Source organism: Electrona antarctica (assembly GCF_951216825.1).
Source record: "Electrona antarctica genome assembly, chromosome: 9".
Lineage (NCBI taxonomy): Eukaryota > Metazoa > Chordata > Actinopteri > Myctophiformes > Myctophidae > Electrona > Electrona antarctica.
In genome coordinates, this window is record NC_136790.1 from 16,206,085 (window position 1) to 16,229,699 (window position 23,615).

Consider the following 23,615-nt stretch of genomic DNA (forward strand, 5'->3'; position numbering starts at 1 on the left):
TCAGTGTCGGGTGGACTAAAGGTAATGCCCCTATGTATACATGTACTGTATGTAATCCGACACCACTGCCATAACAGGCATAAGTCATCATTAGATATGCTGGCACGGGACATACGGAAGCAGACCGTGCAGGTATGTTTTCTGTCATGCTACGAAGCGTATGTTCCATGACGTGATGACAATATGTACCAATGCCAGGGTATAATTGGTTTACGATGGTGACGTAATGATGATATGTTTCAGTGTCGGGTGGATTAAAGGGACATACTGGCAGTGGTGTCGGATTACATACATGTATACATAGGGGCATTACCTTTAGTCCACCCGACACTGAAACATGTCGTCACCATTGAGAGCCAGTTATACCAGTTATACCCTGGCATTGGTACATATCTTCATCACGTCATATGCTGCTACGGGACATACGCATCAAACGACCCAAGTAACCACAGTATACCGCTAATCAACTTACAAATTACATACCGACACTGAAACATATCTTTATTACTTCACCATTGGGAGCCAGTTATACCAGTTATACCCTGGCATTGGTACATATCTTCATCACGTCATATGTTGCTACTGGACATACGCATCAAACGACCCAAGTAACCACAGTATACCGCTAATCAACTTACAAATTACATACCGACACTGAAACATATCTTTATTACGGCACCATTGGGAGCCAGTTATACCAGTTATACCCTGGCATTGGGTACATATCTTCATCACGTCATATGTTGCTACTGGACATACGCATCAAACAACCCAAGTAACCACAGTATACCGCTAATCAACTTACTAATTACATATACATATATACATAGAGGCATTTCCTTTAATCCACCCGACACTGAAACATATCTTTATTACGTCACCATTGAGAGCCAGTTATACCAGTACTTGCGCGCTCTGCTTGCGCACTAGTAGGCCATTTATGGCCTACTTGGGTGCAACAAGCAAGTAGGCACTCGATAGAGTGCAGTTCTAGTTATTTATTGTATCGATTTGTATGCCGAAGTCAGGCCTTAGGGATATGGCGGTCCATTTCGAGACCAAATATGTTCCGTCCTGTTGCCCCTTCACAATGAAGTGTCTCCCCTTTACCTCTCAATGCCGCACATTTTACCAAGGTTAATATTAACAGGAAATAGGTAATCAAACAAAATCAACAAAAATGTTTTGTCAAACCATGTTACCATAGGCTAGAGAATAAATATTTATGTTGAACTCTATGGACACGTTTTGGGCATCAGTTCTTGAGCACACGTCTAAACTTTCATTCCTGTCCGTCGGCAAGTTGGCAACCGATATTGCCTACTAGACTTGGGCATTACAAATACAATAATCATTTATGTAGGTAGCATTGTACATAATGTCCTCATGTCTCTCTGTGTTGTTTGTGTTTTCTCCACTATAGCAGTGTCATGGCAGCCCGCCGCATGAAGGAGCCAGTATGTCTGATAGAGAGTGACAGTAAAGGGAGTCTCCGTCTGGTTCCCAGTGGCCTGGAGATTTTATGGCAGATCCAGCAGGAAGTGGTTGTAGTGTCAGTAGTGGGCATGTACCGAACCGGAAAGTCCTACCTGATGAACAGGCTGGGGCAAACAAAGGTGAGAATTTTTATTATAAGGGATACACACATACTCACAGTATGACGTGTTCCAAAGTCCACAAAATAGAAAATCCTACTTCAGATTATTATCACTAGATAAAAGCTATCTTTTCTTGGACATCAATTTGGTATTTCTCTTTAAGATTCGGTATCAATAGAGCACCGAAGTCTGACGTCAATATTGGCAGAGGGCGCTGTTCCCAGGGTTCGTGTACTTTTAAATTTGTATTATAATCCCCATAGGGGGATCTTAGATCACCTCATATAAGAACTGTGTTGTTTTTGTATTATAATCCCCTTAGGGGGATCTTAGATCACCTCATATAAGAACTGTTTTATTTGTATTATAATCCCCGTAGGGGGATATTAGATCGCCTCATATAAGAACTGTGTTTTATTTGTATTATAATCCCCATAGGGGGATCTTAGATCGCCTCATATAAGAACTGTGTTTTATTTGCATTATAATCCCCACAGGGGGATCTTAGATCGCCTCATATAAGAACTGTGTTTGAAAAATAAACAAATCATCCCGGCCGTTTCACTCATATATGGATATGAAGAATCAACTGACTGAGAGAACGCTAATGTTACTGCTGCTGAATTAGTTACATTTTCGCTAGAAACAGACTGTATCAAATGATTGACTCAGACTGACTGTCGCAAACAATAGAGAGACACCTCCCCCACAATATCGGCGAGACAGTTTGCTTATTTTTGGACCACAGTTCTTATATGAGATGATTTTAAGATGACCCCATGTTATTCTCCATAGATACATTATTTCCGCGAACCAGGGGTTGAGCGAGTGACGTCAGGACTTCGGTTCTCTATAGGGATAGTCTAGTTGAAATATTTTTCATTAAATTAAGGGGCCAAGCCTGAAGGGACTTAAGGGTATTTTGTCCCTTATTGTTTTTGTCTGTTTTTTTCTTCTTTTTCTTCTCCTTCCGCCAAAAATAGTAGTTCTGACTTAACCGTGCAGTCGGTTTTCATAAAACTTGGCAATATGGTAGAGGGCTATGCCCACAACCATTGGCCAAAGGGTGGCGCTATAGCACTTCATTGAAAATGCAAACTTTGTACAGGCATAGATCATGAATCGTTTGACCGTCAGCAATGAAACTTTGATACACATTATGTGTCTCCTCATGCCAAACAACTTTCATGTTCTGACTTGACCTCTGACCTTTAGATCACCCGCCATTTTGAATGATATGAAAACCAGTTAGAAGCTATCTTCTCCCGGGATCTTTGATCAAAATGCACCAAAATGTCTACACGTGAACTTTGGACCTTTTGTACATTTTTGAAAATAACAGTTTTATGAAAATTATTCTGCCCTTAATACATACATGCAGAGCCACATGTTTATGAAACTTTACAGCATGGTAGAGAGGTTGTAACGGTTCGATATTAAATATAAACAATTACTAATTTTAAATCACGGGTTGTCAATGTAAAAGATGGACGGAGTCCTCTTTAAGCAATATGAACGTTTATTAACAAGAAAGTTTGGTGATACAAAAGGTGGTTAGGTCTCTGTCTGTCTGTCTCTGTATATATGTGAATGAACGGACATCCTGTCTGTCTGCTTTGCGCTGCTTCTGCTTCGTAGTACCAGCTCTACTGCGCAGTGCTGCGCAGGTACAATTGTGCAGTCACAATGTTACCGTATATGACAGTCAATGATCTCCCTTTAAGTTGAAATGCAAGGAAATAGCCTAGATAACATAAACAAGCAGCAAATACAGACAGAAACAAAGCTCAAGTTTAGTACCCTTTTATCTCATCAAAGCAATGAATCAATATATTAATAATACAGATTACAAGACGCAAGTTCGCATCTTGCGCACGCACGCACACGCTTATTGTCTCGAGTAGTTCCGTATAGTGTTTCCCAACAAAGTTTGTTACTCCACATGCTCCCTCCCGAACGTAAAAGTCCCTCCAAAGCAAAGTAAACCGAAAAGAAATGTGAACCATCCCAGAAGCGAAAGTAATCCAACAGAATCCTTGCGGGATATCAAAATAAACTAGAAAAAGTGCCCTTCTGGGCACAGGTCTCCACCAGGAGGATAGGACTATGTGAGATGTTTGGCAAAATGTTTAGGATTAATATAAACATGTTTTTGAGGCATTTTGTTCCAAAAATGTGTTTTGCAAAAATCAACCTGTTGGTGGCGCTATAACAGGCCAATGTGAAAAGGGTGGGATATATTCCTCAGCCTAGTAAGAAATGTGTGAAAGATTTCACGTAAATTGCATGCTGCGTTCATGATTTGAGGCTTTTGTTCAAAACAGGGCAATCTTGCAAACTGTGAAAGCTAATTATAGCCAATTAGGATGGAATATGAAATATCGGACAGATCCGACTTGAGCACATGACCATAGAGATAGTGTGTAACGATTTGTGAGATTTTTGGACAGAATCTGGAGGAGTAATATCAAAAAATGTCGGCCTGCTATAAAAGGCAGATGCGGAAAATGCAGGTCAACGGTTTGTCCTTGGCCTCTAGGGAGTGTGCATGAAACGTTTCACGCAGATCGGTGCAGTTTTAGGTAAAAAATTTGAAAAGCTGCCTCATGGTGGCGCTATAACATCGTTGGCATCCAGGGAGTTTGTGTGCAAAGTTTGGCATCGACCGGGTTAACGTGCCGGAGATTAGCTGGTAACAGACGGCCGGAAGGATGGACACACACACACACACGGGGACACACACAGACGGAGTGCAAAACATACTCTCTCCCCATGCCTTCGGCCTGGTGGAGACAATAAAAGATGAACGATCTCACCAGTTTAGAAGAATGTCTCGAGCCTCTTCAAATAGCACCAAATAGCTCTGAAACCAGTCTTACTCCAATTGGCCAAAGGGGGGCACTATAGCAATCGTTTGAAAATGAAACCTTTTAACAGGCATAACTCATGCCTCGTTTGGTCAAAAGCCATGTGCCATGTGCCTTAAGTCATGGGGAACACATTTGTCACTTTGACCAGTAAGCTCCGCCCTCAGATTTTCCGGCATTTTGAGCAGTTTGAAAAAATGTGTACAAAAATATATAGGCTACAGTAGCTTCAAGCAGCGATAAGATGGGGCCAAGGAATGCAGCAATAAGAAAAATACTATATTCAATACACACAATAAGTGGGTCGATTTGGGGTCTGTTTGGGGTACGAACAGCTGCAATTTACCGTAAGCTCGCGTTCCAAAATCACTGTGTGAACCGGTCTGTTTCTAGTCATCTGGCAGGAAACCACACCCATTCATAGTACTGATTCCACCTTGTGGTTTCCTGCCAGATGACTACAAATCATTGACTACAACATGACGAAAGTTACCATCCTGCCCGAATGGATCATAAACCCGAAATGGAATGCTGCCCAGGCTAGCAATATCGCTGCTCTGTTGAGCAACCTAAAAAGGCTAGTCACACTGAGCACTATGAATATAACTACAGCCAGCCAGCTGTGTTGTTGAGCAGCCTTGCTCAAGTTCACACGGGTGTGATTTTTCTTATTGGCCCCGTCTTATCGATGCTTGCAGCTATATTTTGGTTTATTATTGTCCCATGTTCCATCGTCAAGGATTCGCTCTGGGATCCACCATCCAATCCAAGACGAAGGGCATCTGGATGTGGTGTGTACCTCACCCCAGAAAGACTGACCACACTCTGGTGCTGCTGGACACAGAGGGACTGGGAGATGTTGAGAAGGTGAGACGCCATTTTGTTTCATGTTCAAATCACGTTGCATTTAATAATTTACGTCAGAACCGGGGGTTAGTGGAGTTGGACAATCACCCCCACCATACTTATTCTGATGCTACATAAAAGAATGATGTCCAAACAATTGTGGACAAATTTGACTGAGGGACTGCCATTGGATCTTTTTGAATTTTCGTTTTTTTCATGTCATGTGAAAGCATGGAATGAAAAGGAAGGGATGTCCGCACACTGTCTATCTGCTCTCAGGAAAAACGTATTGAATACAACGCTTCGACCCTTACAGGTCTCCGTCAGGTATGAGTACAAAACATCAAGTAGGCGTATTATATACACAACAGCATATGGGCAGGTCAACGAGGGAAACAAACAAGACACACCCACCGCATCTGAAAGGATATGGCTGCAGTTAGCATAACGGCCGGGCTCCACCGGATGCGTTGCGTCTCCGTCGCGTGCGTCAAAAAACGCACCGGTTCAATTTTAATGCACGCGTCGCGTCTCCGTCAACGCAACGCGGGCAGTGGAGCCACCCTTCATTGATTAAAAAGGGAACATTCCCTGACGGTGACGGAGACGCAACGCGCCCGGTGGAGCCCGGCCGTAAGGGGCATGTCAAGCTGACTCTAATAATATTAAAATTAGTGGCACCATGCAGGGCCAACTCTTTAGAACCCTCTTTAGAACTCTCTCTCTCTCTCTATTTTACACCTGTTTCCGGTGCGCTGCTCAGCGCGACCCAGCGTGCCTTGTATGCCTTAATGTTTAATGTTTGTCCGTGTGCCTACGTAATGTCAGTCGTTATGTGTGTAAGGATATGGAAGATAAGGGCCGTAGAAATCGCTCTGCTGATTCTGTGGATTATACACTCCTGTGGAAGATGCCTGTCAGTCGAACTTCAGACTCAACAATTCGACAACACAAACAATTGGCGTGGGGAGGCGCCCAGACTCGCCTGTGTGTACAGCCGAGATGTGCTGCTGTCACTGCGGCCGGAGCCTCGCACAACGAACAACAACAACCACGTCTGTTTGTCAGTGTTGAACAACATCCCCGAGGAGTTGATCCGACACAGAAGGAAAAGGAAACGAGGAAGAAAGGGCGGTATGCGGAATCGACTGCGGAGGAGATTCAAGCGCCCCCCGCTCCCCTCTATCGTTCTGGCCAACGTACGTTCCTTACACCACAAAATCGGCACGATACGGACATACGCAAGGTACTGTAATGATTTTCGTGAGGCATCGCTGTTTTGTTTCACTGAAAGCTGGTTAAAGCCATCAAAACCAGACTCACTGTATGAAGTCCCCGGATTCACTCTGGTGCGCCTAGACAGAGGTGGAGGAGGCGGATACGGCGGTGTATGCGTGTACATTAATGATCTCTGGTGTCGATCCTACTCAATAAAAGTGAGGATATGTGACGATCCCAATGTAGAGATCCTGGGCATGACGTTAAGACCTTTCTACCTACCCCGCGAATTTGGATGCGTTCTGCTGTTTGTTGTGTATGTGCCCCCAAAAGGGCCAGGAAGAGCTGCACAAGCAGCAAAGACCATTGCTGACTGTGCATGAGCTCCACCTGCAGTACCCGGACGCACCAGCAGTCGTTCTTGGAGACTTAAACCAGTGTTATCTGGACACTGTGCTGCCGGGATTTGAACAATACGTCAAGGATGCGACAAGAAAAAATAATATTTTGGACAAGTGCTATGTAAACATTCCAAATGCATATGTAGCCAAGATTGGGCCACCGATAGAGACCTCTGACCACAATGTTGTGTGCATGACTCCAGTCTATAAGTCCAAATTAAAAAGAGGGAAGCCAGAGAAGAAGGTAGTTAGGACATGGACAAATGAAAACAAGGAACAACTACAAGCATGCCTGGACTGGACTGATTGGGACACGTTCAGAGATGGTTCATTGGACGAAATTACCACAGTTACAAATGATTATATTAATTTTTGTGTACAGCTGGTTGTTCCTACAAAGGAGATAAAAATCTATCCGAACAACAAATCATATGTGACGAAAGATATAAAAAATGTAATAAATGAAAGGAAAACAGCCTTCATAAACAAAGATTTCGGTGCACTTAAATTGGCAGAAAAAAAGTTAAAAACGAAAATGAGGCAGGCAAAACTGGCACATAGACAGCGTCTGGAGGATGCGTTTAATGCCAATGATCACAAAAAGGCATGGGATACTATGAAATCTATGACAGGAATGTCAACCCCAACGAAACCTATTGTGACTGAAAATGAACTTGGTTTTTCTAATGACCTAAATACCTTTTTCGCCAGATTTGAATCATTGGACAATTCCTCAAAGTGCACTGAAATACTGAAGGCTGTAACACCTGCCCCCTCAGACAGAATTACCATCACTGTAGAGGATGTAAGGAAAGTGTTTCAGTGTACTAACACAAGGAAAGCTAATGGGCCAGATGAATGTAGCGCTTTTCTCCTCAAAAACTTTGCATCTGAGTTGGCTCCAGTGTGGCAACCAATATTCCAAACCTCTGTAGACACACACACAATTCCCCTGTCTTGGAAAACCTCACACATAAAACCACTACCCAAAATCCAATGTCCAAAAGAACATAAGGATTATAGACCCATAGCTCTCACTTCAGTGATTATGAAATCACTTGAAAGAATACTGTTACAACATCTTGTTAGTATAACCAAAGAAATATTCGACCCCAGTCAGTTTGCCTATAAAAAGGGTTGCGGTACAGAGGATGCGGTTGTGACACTGGTCCACTCAATTACAAAACACCTAGATAAGTCAAATAAGAATTATGCGAGGGTGCTATTCTTAGACTTTTCTTCAGCTTTCAATACAATACAGTCTGATATACTAGTGTCAAAAATGGTACAGTTGGAACTGAATCCATACTTAATTCACTGGTATGCTTCTTTTCTTACTAACAGAGTACAGAGGGTGAAAGTGAACACAACCCTCTCATCAGCATTAACTACCAATGTTGGTGCTCCCCAGGGGTGTGTGAGCTCAGCTGTACTTTTCACCCTTTATACTGACAGCTGTCGTATTGAGGAATGCCTGTCTGAGTGTCGCACTGACACACCAGACCAATACATTCTAAAATACTCAGATGATACAGTTTTGATTTCTCTCCTAGATAGTTCCAGTGATCCTGGACTGCACCAACACAGAGTAAATAAGGGGGTTGAATGGAGTGATAACAACGCTCTCATCATTAACACAAAAAAGACAGAAGAGATTGTTTTTGGTACACCACCAGAGATACACAGATCCCCCATTACTATTCATGGTGAACCGATCAACCAGGTATGTTCGTACAAATACCTAGGAGTAGTAATAGACCATCTATTGTCATGGAACGATCAGATTGATTCAGTGTGTAAGAAAACAAAGCAAAGAATCTACTTCCTTCGCCGTCTAAGATCCTTCGGTGCTAGTAGACGGATTCTTCTTTTGTTTTTCACTTCTGTTATTATGAGTGTTCTTCAGTACTGTAGTACCACCTGGTATGGATGTCTGTCTGCAGCCCTAAAGTCACAAATGCTGCAACAACTGAACATTTGTTCAAAGATTGTTGGACAACAACTTCAGAAACTTTATACATCCACGTATGATAACAGCATCCTAAGGTTAGCAAGAAAATATAAATACTGACTACAAGAGAAGACCATAATATAATAGCAACACAATAGTAAGGTACTGCAATTTCAGTACAAAATAACGAGGACACATAAGGACAACAAAAAATGGCAAAGAACAGTGTACACAAAGTTAAAAGAATGAAAAATAAAAATAAATAATTAGCCCAGAAATGGTTTGACATCAAATTCCTCATTCAGCCCTTGATGAGTGTTTAGTGTATAAATATAAAAAGCTTCACGTTGAAGTAGGAGTCGATTGTGGTCACCACCACAAGGGGGTCTCTCGACCTTCTCTATACCCCAGTATCTTAAAGAGGAAATATTGTCCCCATTTGACCAATTGATTTCTTACCAGGGGGTATACCAGAGTGGATTGACACAGCAGCTAAACGTTTTGAGTCTGTCACACAAGAGGAATGTTTAAAACCCATACACGCACTAAACCTAAAGATAATTCCCCATTCTGTATTACTAGATGTAACGGACCCCGGGATGGTGAAACTTTTATTGTGAAGGGCTTCCTGCCATGTTGGGTCTCACAGACCTTTATTTCACTTGTTTCGTAAACAAGTGAAATAAAAGTGTGCTTCTGAAGTCTAAACTTCAGAAGCACATCAATGGGCACTGATTAGGCTGATCAAGTTCACATGTGGTGCTGCTGACGCCCATCATGGTGCTGCAGATGGAAACAGTTAAAACAGCCTCAGTGGTAGAGGAGCGAGAACGGCATCACTATGGGACCAGTACACAAATTGTGTTAAATATAGAAAGTTTGGTCAAGGCTTATTGAAAGGACTGACGGTCAAAAGCTGAACAAATGGACGCCAAGCAGTGAAGCACATGCCACTTTAGCACCCAGCTGGAAAGGGGACAAGGTGAATCTCTAAGACTGGGTCTTATTCTTGTGGTTTATTGTCTGAGGTTTATTGTTGTGGTTTTCATATTGCATTTTGATATGGTAATTTTAAGCTATACTGTATGGATTATATGGGATATGTATATGGTTTATTGGAACTTGTTTGTTATACTGATAATGATGTTGGATAATGGATGTTTATTGTATCTGATTTTATGACGCATTTTTATGCCTTGTTTCTTGTCAGTTCTATGTTGATATCGAATAAAGAAACTTCAAAATCATCAGTTCAGTCTTCAACCTTTCATGGTCAGCTGGGTCCGCTACACTATAGATACTCTTCTATGGGCTTTGAATTAAAAAAGATCCTACATAAACACTGGCATATCATTAAGACTTAAACAAGTTTTCAAAGAACCCCCTAAGGGCCAATTGATCATACTCCTATTTTACCGCTGTTTCGGCGCTGTAGTGCCAAAATGATTTCGGCTCGTCAGAAATTTTCAGTAGCGCCGAAGAGCCGACTTTAGGACGGTAACCGCCACCCCGAAACTCAAATGACGTCACATTGTAGGCTACAGAGCCGAACCGACTTTTATTCGGCTCTAAAATAGGAGTATGAAACGGCCCTCACACCCCCCCTGACTACTAGTCGTACTTTTCTTTCAGACATTCCTCCTGGCAATTACAAATGTTCTAATTGTGCTCAATGCAGCTTCACGTCCAAAAGCAAAATGCTTCACACATCCCCAAAGTGGCAAAGAGATGGCAATAAGAGGTGCCATCACACCACTTTTGTTGTTTATCTTATTAAAGGCCCCTGTGGCTTAGCCTATGTTGGCAAAACTCGCGCATGTATCAGTGAACATAGGAGTAATATCAGATGTGGCGACGAGCGCAATCCAGTCGCAGCCCATTTTAAAGAAATGGGGGACAATATTTCCTCTTTAAGATACTGGGGTATAGAGAAGGTCGAGAGACCCCCTTGTGGTGGTGACCACAATCGACTCCTACTTCAACGTGAAGCGTTTTATATTTATACACTAAACACTATGGCTCCTCAAGGGCTGAATGAGGAATTTGATGTCAAACCATTTCTGGGCTAATTCTTTCTTTGTGTACACTGTTCTTTGCCATTTTTTGTTGTCCTTATGATGTGTCCTCATTATTTTCTACTGCAATTGCAGTACCTTACTATTGTGTTGCTATTATATTATGGTCTTCTCTTGTAGGCAGTATTTTTATTTTTTGCAATGTTTTAACTGGTTTGCAGCTTATTCATTTTGTCTGCACCTATACTTCTATTTGGGTTCTAAAGAGTTGGCCCTGGTGCCACTAATTTTAATATTATTAGAGTCCTCAGCTTGACATGCCCCTTATGCTAATTGCAGCCATATCCTTTCAGATGCGGTGGGTGTGTCTTGCTTGTTTCCCTCATTGCAATAGTGCTTGTTCCTTGTTGACCTGCCCATATGCTATTGTGTATATAATACGCCTACTTGATGTTTTGTACTCATACCTGACGGAGACCCGTAAGGGTCGAAGCGTTGTATTCAATACATTTTTCCTGGGAGCAGAGAGACAGTGTGCGGACATCCCTTCCTTTTCATTGTACGTATATTTTTGTCCAGCACCTGTAGAATTTCTGGAGATGTGCGTGCTTCCTTCTGGATCCTATCTCTAATGTGAAAGCATGGAATCATAGCTTCAAATTGACATATTGGTTTGCAGAAAACAGCGAATTGAAAGGTCTAACATTACACCTAGCTACATGTTTAAGCATTTATTTCATAATACATACTGGTCACAATGTATTGTGGTTTCAGGGAGATACGAAGAATGACAACTGGATCTTTGCCATGGCAGTTCTGCTCAGCAGCACCCTGGTTTACAACGCCTTGGGAACCATTGATAATAAATCCATGGAGAACCTTCAGTATCCTTCACATTATTCACTATTATTTTTGCCAAGATTATATCTATGACAATCTATATATTTCACTTGGACCTCCGGCTCAGACCATAACGTTAAATTAACCTCATGTTCTGTGGACTCATCCGCCTGCACTGTACGTCTTCTTTGTCTCTGTGTCTCATTTGTAAAGTTGTGATACTGTTGGAGACATAAGTTTAGCTTGTTCCTCTAACACATTCAAATTCTTACAAGCCTATGATATAACCTCTCAGCGATCTGACCAAATCAACTGGCCCAAACGCACAGCCTGTAGCGCCTCGAGAATACAATTCCACATATTGCACAGAATAGCAACCTCTAGTTTGTTCATATTTTTTGTGAAGCGACATTGCTTCATTTCGAACTGCATGGTTTTGGGCCTCGTTATATCGGCAAGTGATCTGGTGTCGGAGAGAGATTTCAGTGTTTTCAATGCGTTGAGTTTCATTAGCCTGCAGTCCTGCAGTTACGACTGCCCATCTAGCTGTTGACTTGGAACAGAAGTTGAACAACTTTTGTACAAAGTTGAAAAATTCAGCTGTCTCTAGGCAGCAGTTGACTTAACGGGTAACGTGTGAGCTGCGCACGGGACCCATTCAATTAGCGGATTTATCGCTTTGATGCGAGACTATAAGCCTTTATAAACTCTGGACATATTTGCAGCATTATCGTATCATTGCCTTATTGCTTATTTCAATATCCATCTCCTGCTAAACCGTGGTCATGGACTCACAGAGACCTGGTCTTATAGAAAGTAATTTTATGGCCTGGGCCATGGTTCAGTGGTCCAGGCACCTTGGCTGGTAATCCAGTCTGGCAGTGTGCCGCGGGTTCGACTCCCGATCCCGACCGGAGACATGCCTTTACTGCATGTCTTCCCCCCCATCTCTCTCCCCATTTCCTGTCAGCCTACTGTCTGTCCCTCCATAAAAAAAATATAAAATAAAGGGCGAAAGCCACAAAAAAACAAGAGACGTTTTATGAAGCGCACCCGACAAAGTGATATACTTCTCCAGTAGCGGTGCAGACATCGGATTAAATAAACCCCGATGTCGGGCATCGGAGCCCAAAATGACCGATACATCAGTGCGACCGACGGATCGGTCAGGCTCTAAACTGTGGGGCGCAACTCCTCGTAGTCCTGGTTTTAGTTCGGAGTGTCCTTCTCCTAGATGGGTTGCCTTCCATGGCTATAAGCCCCATCTGCCCATGCTATTTGCCCATAGCTGGGACAGTGGTTGGCAGGCGCCAGGGCGTGTCCACACACCGGTGGGCCTGCGCGCCTTGCCTCTGGGGCCCACTGTTGCTCTGAGATCCCCAACAGTTTGGCCTGGGACCACGTGGTACACAGTTACTGTGTGTGGCCACGAGGAGCCACTGCAGAAGTCTTGGCGGTGGAGCGGCTTTGTACCTGCAGCAGGAGGAGACTTACGCACTCGGCTCTCTTTTCACCCTCCGCGAGGAGGGCTAGCCGGCGGCAGTAGCTGAAAGCAGAGTAGCAAGCAGTAGAAACATGCACAACATGCACTAACTACAAGCACTACTGCCACAGTTCTACTGCACCACACATCACACATCCCTGCATGCACACACGCAGACACACAGATGCCCTATTACATAAACTACAGTACAGTACACATACTATTTACCCTGGGTGTGTGTGTGTGTGTCTACGATGTGTGGCCATATCCGCTACTAGATACTAGAAGGGCAGAATAAAAGGTTTTAAAACTGAGCTGAAACCGGAAGTGGACGGTTGTCAAATCCCACAATGTCCTCCTTCTGATTGGTGACGCGTGGCGCTAGGGGTGAGGGCCCTCTAGCTGTCCTATATTTGGCATGCTTTCACTTGTTAATTTATTAACTTTAGCATAGTGTTTTCCAGTCAAATTATATTTGGACAAGCTCAAGTATATTGTTGTGGGAAAGCCTTGGCAATGATTAAACATTCTTTAATCTCCATAAAAATGCAGATAAACCTTTTGAAACAAAATGAACCACCCTCATGCTTAGAGCTTGGTTGTTCCAACCTCCCGTTAGTCCGACCGATTACTAACACTATCCTAAACCCTATAAACATATGTCTTAGCCAGCCACGTAGGTCCAGGCCCGGCGCCACGGTGTCAAAATGGGTCATTGACCCCTTAAACTGACCACCTTGACCCCCTAGTCAAGATTGTTGTTCAAAGGGCGCATGTCACTTACAGTAGCACAGAACGCACCGCTGCATAAAGACACTCAGACAGACAGCTGCTGAGTGCCCATAGGTATGCAAATGAGTGGCTACCCCCCCTACGTATGCAAATGACCCCTACACTGTTCTCTGCCGGGCCTGCGTAGGTCACTAACCCTAACCTCAGTCTTAACCGGCCATGTTGGTCACTAGTCCTAACCTCAGTCTTAACTGGCCACGTAGATCACTAACCCAAACCTCAGTCTTACCGGTCACGTAGGTCACTAACCCTAGCCTCAAACTTAACCGGCCACGTAGGTCACTAACCCTCAGTCTTAACCGGCCACGTAGGTCACTCACCCTAACCGCAGTCTTAACTGGCCACGTAGGTTACTAACCCTAACCTCAGTCTTAACCGGCCAAATAGGTCGCTAACCCTAACCTCAGTCTTGCTCTGCCCCTCCCTCCCCAGGAGGGGCAGAGCAATAACATTCTTTCTAGCTACAAACAATGTTTCAGGGACAGTTTTCCTCTTAAACATTTATTCAGTATTTAATACTAAATAAATGTATCTCATTCAGGCATTTCTGTCTTTCCCTGCTCAATCTACCCTCCTGTAAAATGGTTTACAAACTCAGTGTTGTGTGAGTTTCTTTTGTCATCCTTAACACCACCCCTTTACAGCTATGTGACAGAACTGACAAAGAACATCAAAATTAATTCCAAGAAGGAGAAGGATGATGATTGTACGATTGTACGTTACCTTCCCTCGTTTGTGTGGACTGTGCGAGATTTTACACTCCTTCTGGAGATTGCTGGCAAACCCTGTACAGCAGACGAGTACCTGGAAAACAGTATCAAGGAGATAAAAGGTTTCATGATCTGCTGAAAATGATTTGAATATAATTGATATTTCAATCATTTAAACTAGGCATCAGAAGATCTTTACACTAAAATATATTGTGTTCTGTGTGTGTGTGTGTGTGTGTGTGTGTGTTTCATTTTGCCAAAGGTGGGAATCCGCAGTACAACGAACCCCGTGCCTGCCTTCGTAAATTATTTTTGCCTCGCAAATGTTTTGTGTTTGAGAGTCCGGGCAGGGCTAAGATATTGCAACAGATGGAGGAAGTGACTGATGCTGAGTTGTTTCCAGAGTTTGTTGAAGAGGCCAACAAGTTCACTGAGTACATCTACACCAAGTCTGACACCAAGTTTCTCGAGGATGGCATAAAGGTCACTGGCAGAAGTAAGTGGGATTCGAATAAATGTACACTACATACACTGGGTGACTGGCATTTCAGTCAGTCAACAGCATTTGAGGAATTGACATTGACAATTCCTCAAATTGACAAAAGGAAGTATTTATTGTGAAGAATATATGTGATCATCAAAATATTATATTTCTGTTTTTCTTTTTAAAAAGTACCTTTGTGTGGATTCATGACAGTATAAGATTATATTTGTTATACCTGCCAGCCTCCCCTGTTTTGCTGTAGGTGATATTGGAATTAGCAACATCTGACTTTTGTCGGCTCCAGCAAAAACATCAATCTCTGAACTATCATGACTAGTTGTAACACACTTGCTGAATGGGTCTATCTTCCACAGTGCTTGGTCTGCTGGCAGAGACATACGTGAAAGCCATCCGTAGTGGAGACGTTCCCTGTCTGGAAAATGCTGTGGTGGCACTGGCTGAGATTGAGAATGCCAAGGCTGTTGAGCAGGCCCGGGTCCACTATGTACAGAGGATGGGGTCAGTACGCTTCCCCACCAACACCTTGGAGGAGCTGTCTGCAATCCATACGGCCAGTGAGCGTGAGGCCCTGGCACTCTTCATGAAACATTCTTTCAGAGATGACAACCAAGAATATAACGAGAAACTTGTGGTATGTGTTCGGAATCATCATCGATTATTTTCATATTGTGTGTTTCGGTCACTTTATCCAACACTTTTTAAAATCCTCTAAAATTCCTGTCTCGTTGTCTTCTCACTGTGGGAGCTAGCCCCTCCCTCTTGTATTTAATGCTGGGCTGCACTGGCTGCCTTGTGATCTACAAGCTCACAAGGTGTTGATATAGTGTTTTTCAAAATAGTAAAAAATGGCAAATACGTCTACTTGATCCAGTGGTGTAATTAGTTAGAGAAAGTTAGCGAAATGTGTGTCAAATCTGCAAAGAATAAATACATTTTGCCATGTATTTACAGTACTGCAGACCATTTTTCTAATATTTTATTTAACATTTTGGACAAAACAGCCAATTTTAGATCAAGATGCCCATTCCTTAGTGCTTAGTGCCCACTCTTGTATCCACACTCTTGTATCAATAGAATGATGGTGGAAAAACAAATTGGAACAGGTTTTTATATGTAATTCTAGTTAGTTTTTCTATTGTAATTTTGAGTGTGAGCTGATTAGATTATTGTATGCTATCTTGATTATGACTTCTGAAACGCAATCTTGGACTTTCACAAAAACTCACTTTTCAGCAGTATTTTGTCATTGAAGCTACCTGTCTATGTTCAGTTGTAATCCCATGAACACACAGACCACAAAGAGGAGAAAATAACTCCTTTGCTCTGCAGGCACCAAACACATTCTACTGAATGGAGAGAGACCACACAGGGGTTGTGTTGTGCATCTGATGGGGTGTGAAGTCTCTCTACCAACAACTAATCTGCTGAGCCCGATCTCACCCAAACCCGGTGAAATAGCACTGATTGGCAATTTCATACATTCATGCCTCGAAAATCCCCAAATCTGTACATTATATGTACACTACTACTGTTTTGACCGCGACAGAGGCGTGACTTTCACTGTAGTGTGTACGGAATTACCAATTTGTGCTATTTCACAGTGTTTGGGTGAGATTGGGTTTGACATTATTTACAATTCTGTGCTATCGGGTTACAACTCGGACAGGGCTGAGTCGGCTCTGAACTTTGCAATGTTCAACACAGCAACTTGCAGGCTTTAACGCGCTCAGTGTCTCTCTTGGCCAAAGTTGGGTAGAGATGGTGCCCCTCTGTCATTGTATATGGGGAGGATTTCAGTGTAATATGAACGGATTTGGGGGTTTTCTACTAGTGTATGTACGGAATTGCCAATCAGTGTTATTTCACCGTGTTTGGGTGAGACCAGTGGTGGAAAAAGTACTCAATTGTTTTACTTCAGTAAAAGTACCAATACTGCAATTTAGAAGTACGTCGTTACAAGTAAAAGTACGGAATTGAAAATGTACTTGAGTAAAAGTACAAAAGTATCGGCATCAAAATGTACTTAAAGTACTCATATTGCAGAATGTCCCATTTCACAAGTTCAAAATGTGTACAATATCTATTGAAAATAGCCGATCTTGTAGATCGGCTATTTTCAAATGGCCGAAATGTATAGGGTTGAAGTGGTTAATGTATGTTTTCTAATTAAGAAAAAGTAACTAGTAACTAAAAAAAAGTAAGTTTTCAAATAATTGTAGTGGAGTAAAAGTACACATTTTGGCTCTGAGATGTAGTGGAGTAGAAGTAAAAGTACTGGAAATTGGAAATACTCAAGTGAAGTACAAATACCCCAATTGTACTTAAGTACAGTACTTAAGTAATGTACTTAGTTACTTTCCACCACTGGGTGAGACCAAGCATGCTACGCTACAACAGCAGTACTGTGATAGTATGGGAACGCATGCGGAAGACTGCGTTGTCGCACCCCTGACCAGAGCACCCCATGACCAGTAAACCGTGTTCATTGTTACCACTGTGTTTTTAGAGGGCACTTCAGGGGGAATACAAACAGAAATGTGAGAAGAACATCAACGACTCCAGGAAGGCATGTGAACAAATCATCAAACAAGTCTTTGAATCTCTGGAGAAGAAGGTGGGAGCTGGTTTCTATTCAGTCCCTGGAGGATACCAGTTGTTCAGCCAGGACCTCCAGGTGATGACTGGTACATACAGACTTGCAGAAGGCAAAGGAATCATGGTAAGTCTGATTCCTGACAACTTCTGTCCGAGTAAGAGAATGTTAAATTAATGAAACCATACTGATGGTGTGTGTGTGTGTGTGTGTGTGTGTGTGTGTGTGTGTGTGTGTGTGTGTGTGTGTGTGTGTGTGTGTGTGTGTGTGTCTGTGTGTCTGTGTGTCTGTGTGTCTGTGTGTCTGTGTGTCTGTCTGTCTGTCTGTCTGTCTGTCTGTCCAGGCTGAGGCGGTGCTGAAGACATACCGGGATAACAAAGACAACATCGGCAAGGCCATACTGACAGCAGATCAAAGCATCTCTGAGGAACAGCGGAAAGCAGAAGGTAAAGTATAAAACAGGTCAAACCTGGGTGTGATTTAAAAAGTCATGTTTGCTGTTTGAGCGCCCCAACACACTGAAGACACAGCTGAACATACTGTATGACTAATACAGTATTAGTATATGATTGTTTGACGACAGTTACTTGTCACCTGTGGCTGTATTAAGAGAACAATTCCCTTAGGTCCCACAGCTGCATTATCTGCTGTACACATACTGCCCAGATTCATAAAAACAATGATTGTCACCAATACTATAAAGACCGGGCCTAAGTTAGGATACAAGAAGATTAAGATAGACATTAGTGAGACTACTTTACATCGCTACTGAAATCCTACTCTCAAAAACTGTTATTCTGCTCAAAGAGCAGTTCTCGGCTCCATACCGAACCCACGTGACCAGGCCCCAGATTCTACTGCGCATCCTTGGTTACAGTGACAGTGTTTTCTGTTGAATTCTGTCTTATTGTTTTCCTACAGCGGAGAAAGCAAAAAGGGAGAAGGCAGAGAGAGAGAAACAGGCTGCGTTGGTGAAACAGAAGGCACAGGAGGTGGACATGGCTCAGCAGAAGAAATCCCAAGAGGAGTACGTCAAACAGCTCAATGAGAAGAATGAAAAAGACAAGAAAGCTGCCGACGACAGGCATGATCAGCTGATGGCTGTAAGTGATGATATGAATGGCGTTAAGGCCTGTTGTTCTTTTGGATCCGTTTAGCTTTTTAAGAAGATACGTAAGGATCGAAAAGTCATTCAAAAACCTTTCTGTACAGAGCAATTACAATTTACAATTTAGGCATTTAGCAGACGCTCTTAATAAGCCTATCTCACAGAATTTCCCCACCCCCCTTAATACGCCCCCTTTCGGGGTTAGTGGTGATAGCGTGACGTCACTCCATAGACGCTACATGTTAACAGAGGTAATTTAAGAAGTCTACAATTTTTGTTTTCTCAAGGTAAGGTTTGTTCTATCTGTTCGAGCTGATTTACAATCTTGTTTGCTTCATAATAATATTGGTCTGTCACATTTTTACATTAGAAAATGTACTTAGATTCTCCAGAGAAAAAAACGTGTAAATGCTAATGTTAAAGACACCACTATTTACCGGAAGTGGGCGTGGAAAGCAGGCTGTGAGATAGGCCTATCCAGAGCGACTTACATTAAGCAATAACAAAAACAAATAACAAAAGCATGGCATACATCACATATATAAAAAGTAGTTATCATGACTCAAGCGTAAACTAAGAACGTAACCGTGGAGTATCTATGTAAACTATACATACTATACTATATTATACATGTGTACTATAAAGTGCTATGACTACATAAAAATGCAATTCTAGTGCAATCACATGTGATGTATGGAGAGGATTATTTACCTTGCTTTTTATAAGTCGTGTTGAAAGTGTCTGCTAAATACCTAAATTGTTAAAACATCACACACACACACACACACACACACACACACACATATCGTATAGTGTCGTCTAATGTGTCTTATTTCAGGATGTCAAGGAACATGCGGATAAAGCTAATAAAGAGGAGAAACTTCGGCTGAAACGACAGATGGATGCTCTTGAGGAAAAACAAAAAATGGCTGAAATGAAGAACAATAGAAAATGGTGGGAAATAGCCCTTCAGTTCATCCCCGGGGTAGGGCCGCTTTATGAAGCTCTTAGAGTAAATAGTAGTTAAATTAACTAAATTAATACGAGAACTGTCTGAATGCATCATAGGCAACATTTGCAGAAGGGATAGACACTGGCTCAGATTAATTGAACATGGAGGACCCCTGATGACAAGGCTTAAACTTTAAGCCTTTGTTATTCAGGTCAACTCATGACTCTGAGGAAGATCACAAGATCAAAATGTCAGTCGTTTCTTGTACTAGCACCTGAATTAAAAGACTGTCCCATGGCTGCTCCAGTGTCTTCTCCTTATGCAACTGTTGCTGCTGTGACGCACCGGACTAGACGTGTTAATTAATAATTATCATGGGATAATCAAGATGTTTTAGAAGCCTGGATATGTAACTCTGGTGCATTAAGTAACACAATATGTTTGGGAATGTACCTGAATGTTACAGGTTGTGAAATCAGTCATGAGTTCAATCAATCATCTGGGAATGGGAGTGATTTAAACTAAGTGTAATCTTTAAAAAAAAATGTAATCAGTAAAATTTTAGTTGTGTAACCAGATTAAGATGTATGGAAATGTACTCGGTATATGTTATTGGTTGAGCCAGAGTTAACATGCATTGAAATGTACTCAGTATGTTTTTGGTTGAGCCAGTGTTGACGTGCAATGAAATAATTGGACCAGGCGAGAATGTTGGGGCAGACAAACACTGGCAAAGTAAAGGGATTCCTCAACAGGATGCAACAACATCCATCGAAAATGCAAATGGCTCTCAACACTGCTACACGTCTACAGAGACACCGTCCATGAAATCTGCTCTGGTTCCCTTGTAGCAATATGTTTTTGTTTCATCTGTTTTTTTTGTTTTTTTTACCATAGGCTACTGAAGATGGCAATTTTTGTTTTAAATTCCTTATTTATTTTATTAATTTAATTTTGGTTGATTCTTGCTATATATTCAATGGATAAGCACATGCTATACCTACAATAAAAGCATATCTAAAATGATGTTCAATGACTTTGTCAACATTATTCTTATAATTATGTAGGTACTTAATATCTCTAGTTGATAAATGTTACTCCTGAACAGTAAATGATTTGTGTTGGGGGTAAAGTGTTAGTTTGTTAAAGTAGATCCCTTTTTCGAGTTACAAACAAAGGTTTGGTTTTGTGATTCAAGTAATCAGTTACTTAATTAAGATTTCATAATTTTTCTTTCAAATATATATTTCAAATAAGTAATTCCTCTTAGTAAACAGTTAACTTCTGAGTCCTTTGTAAATAGCCGAAAATAGCCAATCTACAAGCTAACAATGTGTCACATTGTGATGCATTACTTAAAAAAACTTAACTTAAAAAACCCTTAAGTACGAAATTTATTCTAATTGTTTGTTGAGTGGCCATTTTAAAACAGTTGAGGGGCTGCCAATGTATCTGCTGTTGATTGTTTTCTGAGTGGCCCAATGATTGTGATGTGTGTGTTGAACAAAGGGCCTTGATTAGTAAATTCTAGGGGTGTGCTGAAATATCGATATGGCGATATATATCGATACGTCCTCCCGCGATAAATAATCGATATTGATTATTAAAATATCGATATTATAAAAAATAAAAATAAACTTATTTTTTATTTTATTTTAAATGTTGTTCATAATGAAGTGATGAACAACATGTTTAGAAAAGGAGGAAATTATAGCTAAAATAAAGCAAATCCCACTCTCAGATTCCACAGCAACCAGAAGTACTCAATTACTGGATGGTGATTTGTCCAAACAGCTTTGTGGGAATACAAATTGCAGAATGCATTTCCCCAGCACTGACACCAGTGATAATGGTCAGTTGGTGGTGTTTGTGAGGTATTACGATGAGGGTATGAGGCAAAGGTGGAGTTTGAGTATTAATGTAGTGTTTGAGTGGTGCAACCACTATAGACAGCTATGTGTGTGTCCCTCCCTATGTCCGAGCACGGAAATAGCGTTTTTTCAGTTCCACATATTTTGTAGCTGCAGATATCGTGATATATCGTTGATGAAATTGCATACAATATATCGATATATCGGAAATATCGCAATATATCGAATATCGTGATATCGTTATCGAGGGCCTAATATTGCGATATATCGTATCGTGAGGTACCCATATCGTCCCACCCCTAGTAAATTCCTTCAAAATGGTGGAAAATGAGAGTTACAGTCTCCTGCACATTATGCCGCCCCTTTTCCCCCTCACTGTATATGTTTCTTTTCCCTCCTTTATGATGAATTCCTGTTCTGTTCTTTGACTATATAGAAGTGTCTATTTGTACGTCTCTAAATGTTTTGATGAATTGAACATGGTGGACCCTCTTGTAAACAAGTGTAATGGTTAATTGGGTCGTCCACACACAGTTAACAGTCTTTGTATTGAGTTTGTGCTTGAAATGTACTGTAATTCTGCAAACTGTTAATATTTAAATCAATCAATGGCGCCCTCTGCTGGGACAGACCTGTTGGTGCTACAAGATCTACAATAAGCGTGTGAGTTTGATTGATCTGCTATTACACTTGATTTTTATTGCTTGGACATTTGAGAATGTTTTGACATTTGTGTAAAAAGTTTAATTTTTGAAAACTTAACAGATTGGTTTATGTTTTAGAGGAAAGGTTAAATGGGCCTACAACCCATTCTTGGAAACTGCAGTATTATGCCTCCCAGTACAGTGTTACGGTACATAGGATAGACCAGAGCTGTCTGGAGGAAACCAGTGGGGTGGGACGATATGGGTACCTCACGATACGATATATGTGGTGATATTAGGCCCTCGATAATGATAATATCACGATATTCGATATATTGCAAGAGATTACATCAACGATATATCACGATATCTGCAACTGAAAAAAAAAACATAAAAGGCAAAAATCAGGAATTACTACCATAAAATCCTCAATTATTAATCCAGGCTTTTATTTGTCTCAACCGATTCTGATACCGGTCTTTTATTGTAAGGAGGCAGCTTAAGAAGGATGCCTATATTTCTATATGATCAAACTGATCATAATGAATAAATCACATTTTGTGTCAGTTAGAACCCAGTAAAATGTGCTGGGCTCAAAAACAAGTCCAAAAACAAGTCTCATGAAATATTAAACAGTGCAGTTTCTCACGTCATTTTAACTTTTGACACCACAAGTAGGCTACTCGGGCAAGGATATAGGCTTAGAAAAGACATGACCTAGAAGTAGATAGAATAGTAGTAAATAATAGTATTTTTGGACAATCCTCTTTACATCATTACATATTGGAGATAAAGTGGTAGACAATACAATTTTGGACTCTTGACTGTGGCGGTTTAGAGGTCAGTAAACTGGTTCTGCTGATGTTTCGTACCTTGTGTAGACAATCCCTTTGGCACTCAAACTCCGAAAATCGAAATGTAAATCCAACATACCATAAACATAATGTGTAACAAACACACGATACCTGAACAAACCATGTTATACATACATTCATTAAATCAATAATAAATGAACACGCGTTGCACCCAGCACCAGGCACTGTGTGTGTGTGTGTGTGTGTGTGTGTGTGTGTGCACGCGTGCGCGCAAGCAGAGCGTGCAAGTAATGTTATCAGTCAGGTGCTACGATGCGTATGTCCCTTAGCAGCATATGATATGACGTCATATGCTGGCACGAAGCAGACCGTGCAGGTATGTTTTCCGTCATGCTACGAAGTGTAT

General features: G+C 41.6%; 1 pseudogene across 1 annotated transcript; it reads left to right on the forward strand.

The window, feature by feature from the left end:
* Positions 1-1,430: 1,430 nt before the first annotated feature.
* Positions 1,431-20,863, forward strand: LOC306929853 (guanylate-binding protein 2-like; annotated as a pseudogene). Its single transcript, XR_013792536.1, has 11 exons — positions 1,431-1,616; positions 3,237-3,265; positions 5,205-5,332; positions 11,671-11,780; positions 14,656-14,843; positions 14,984-15,217; positions 15,580-15,857; positions 17,733-17,945; positions 18,163-18,265; positions 18,741-18,922; positions 19,766-20,863. The product of XR_013792536.1 is annotated as a guanylate-binding protein 2-like (transcript).
* The last annotated feature ends 2,752 nt before the right edge of the window (positions 20,864-23,615 follow it).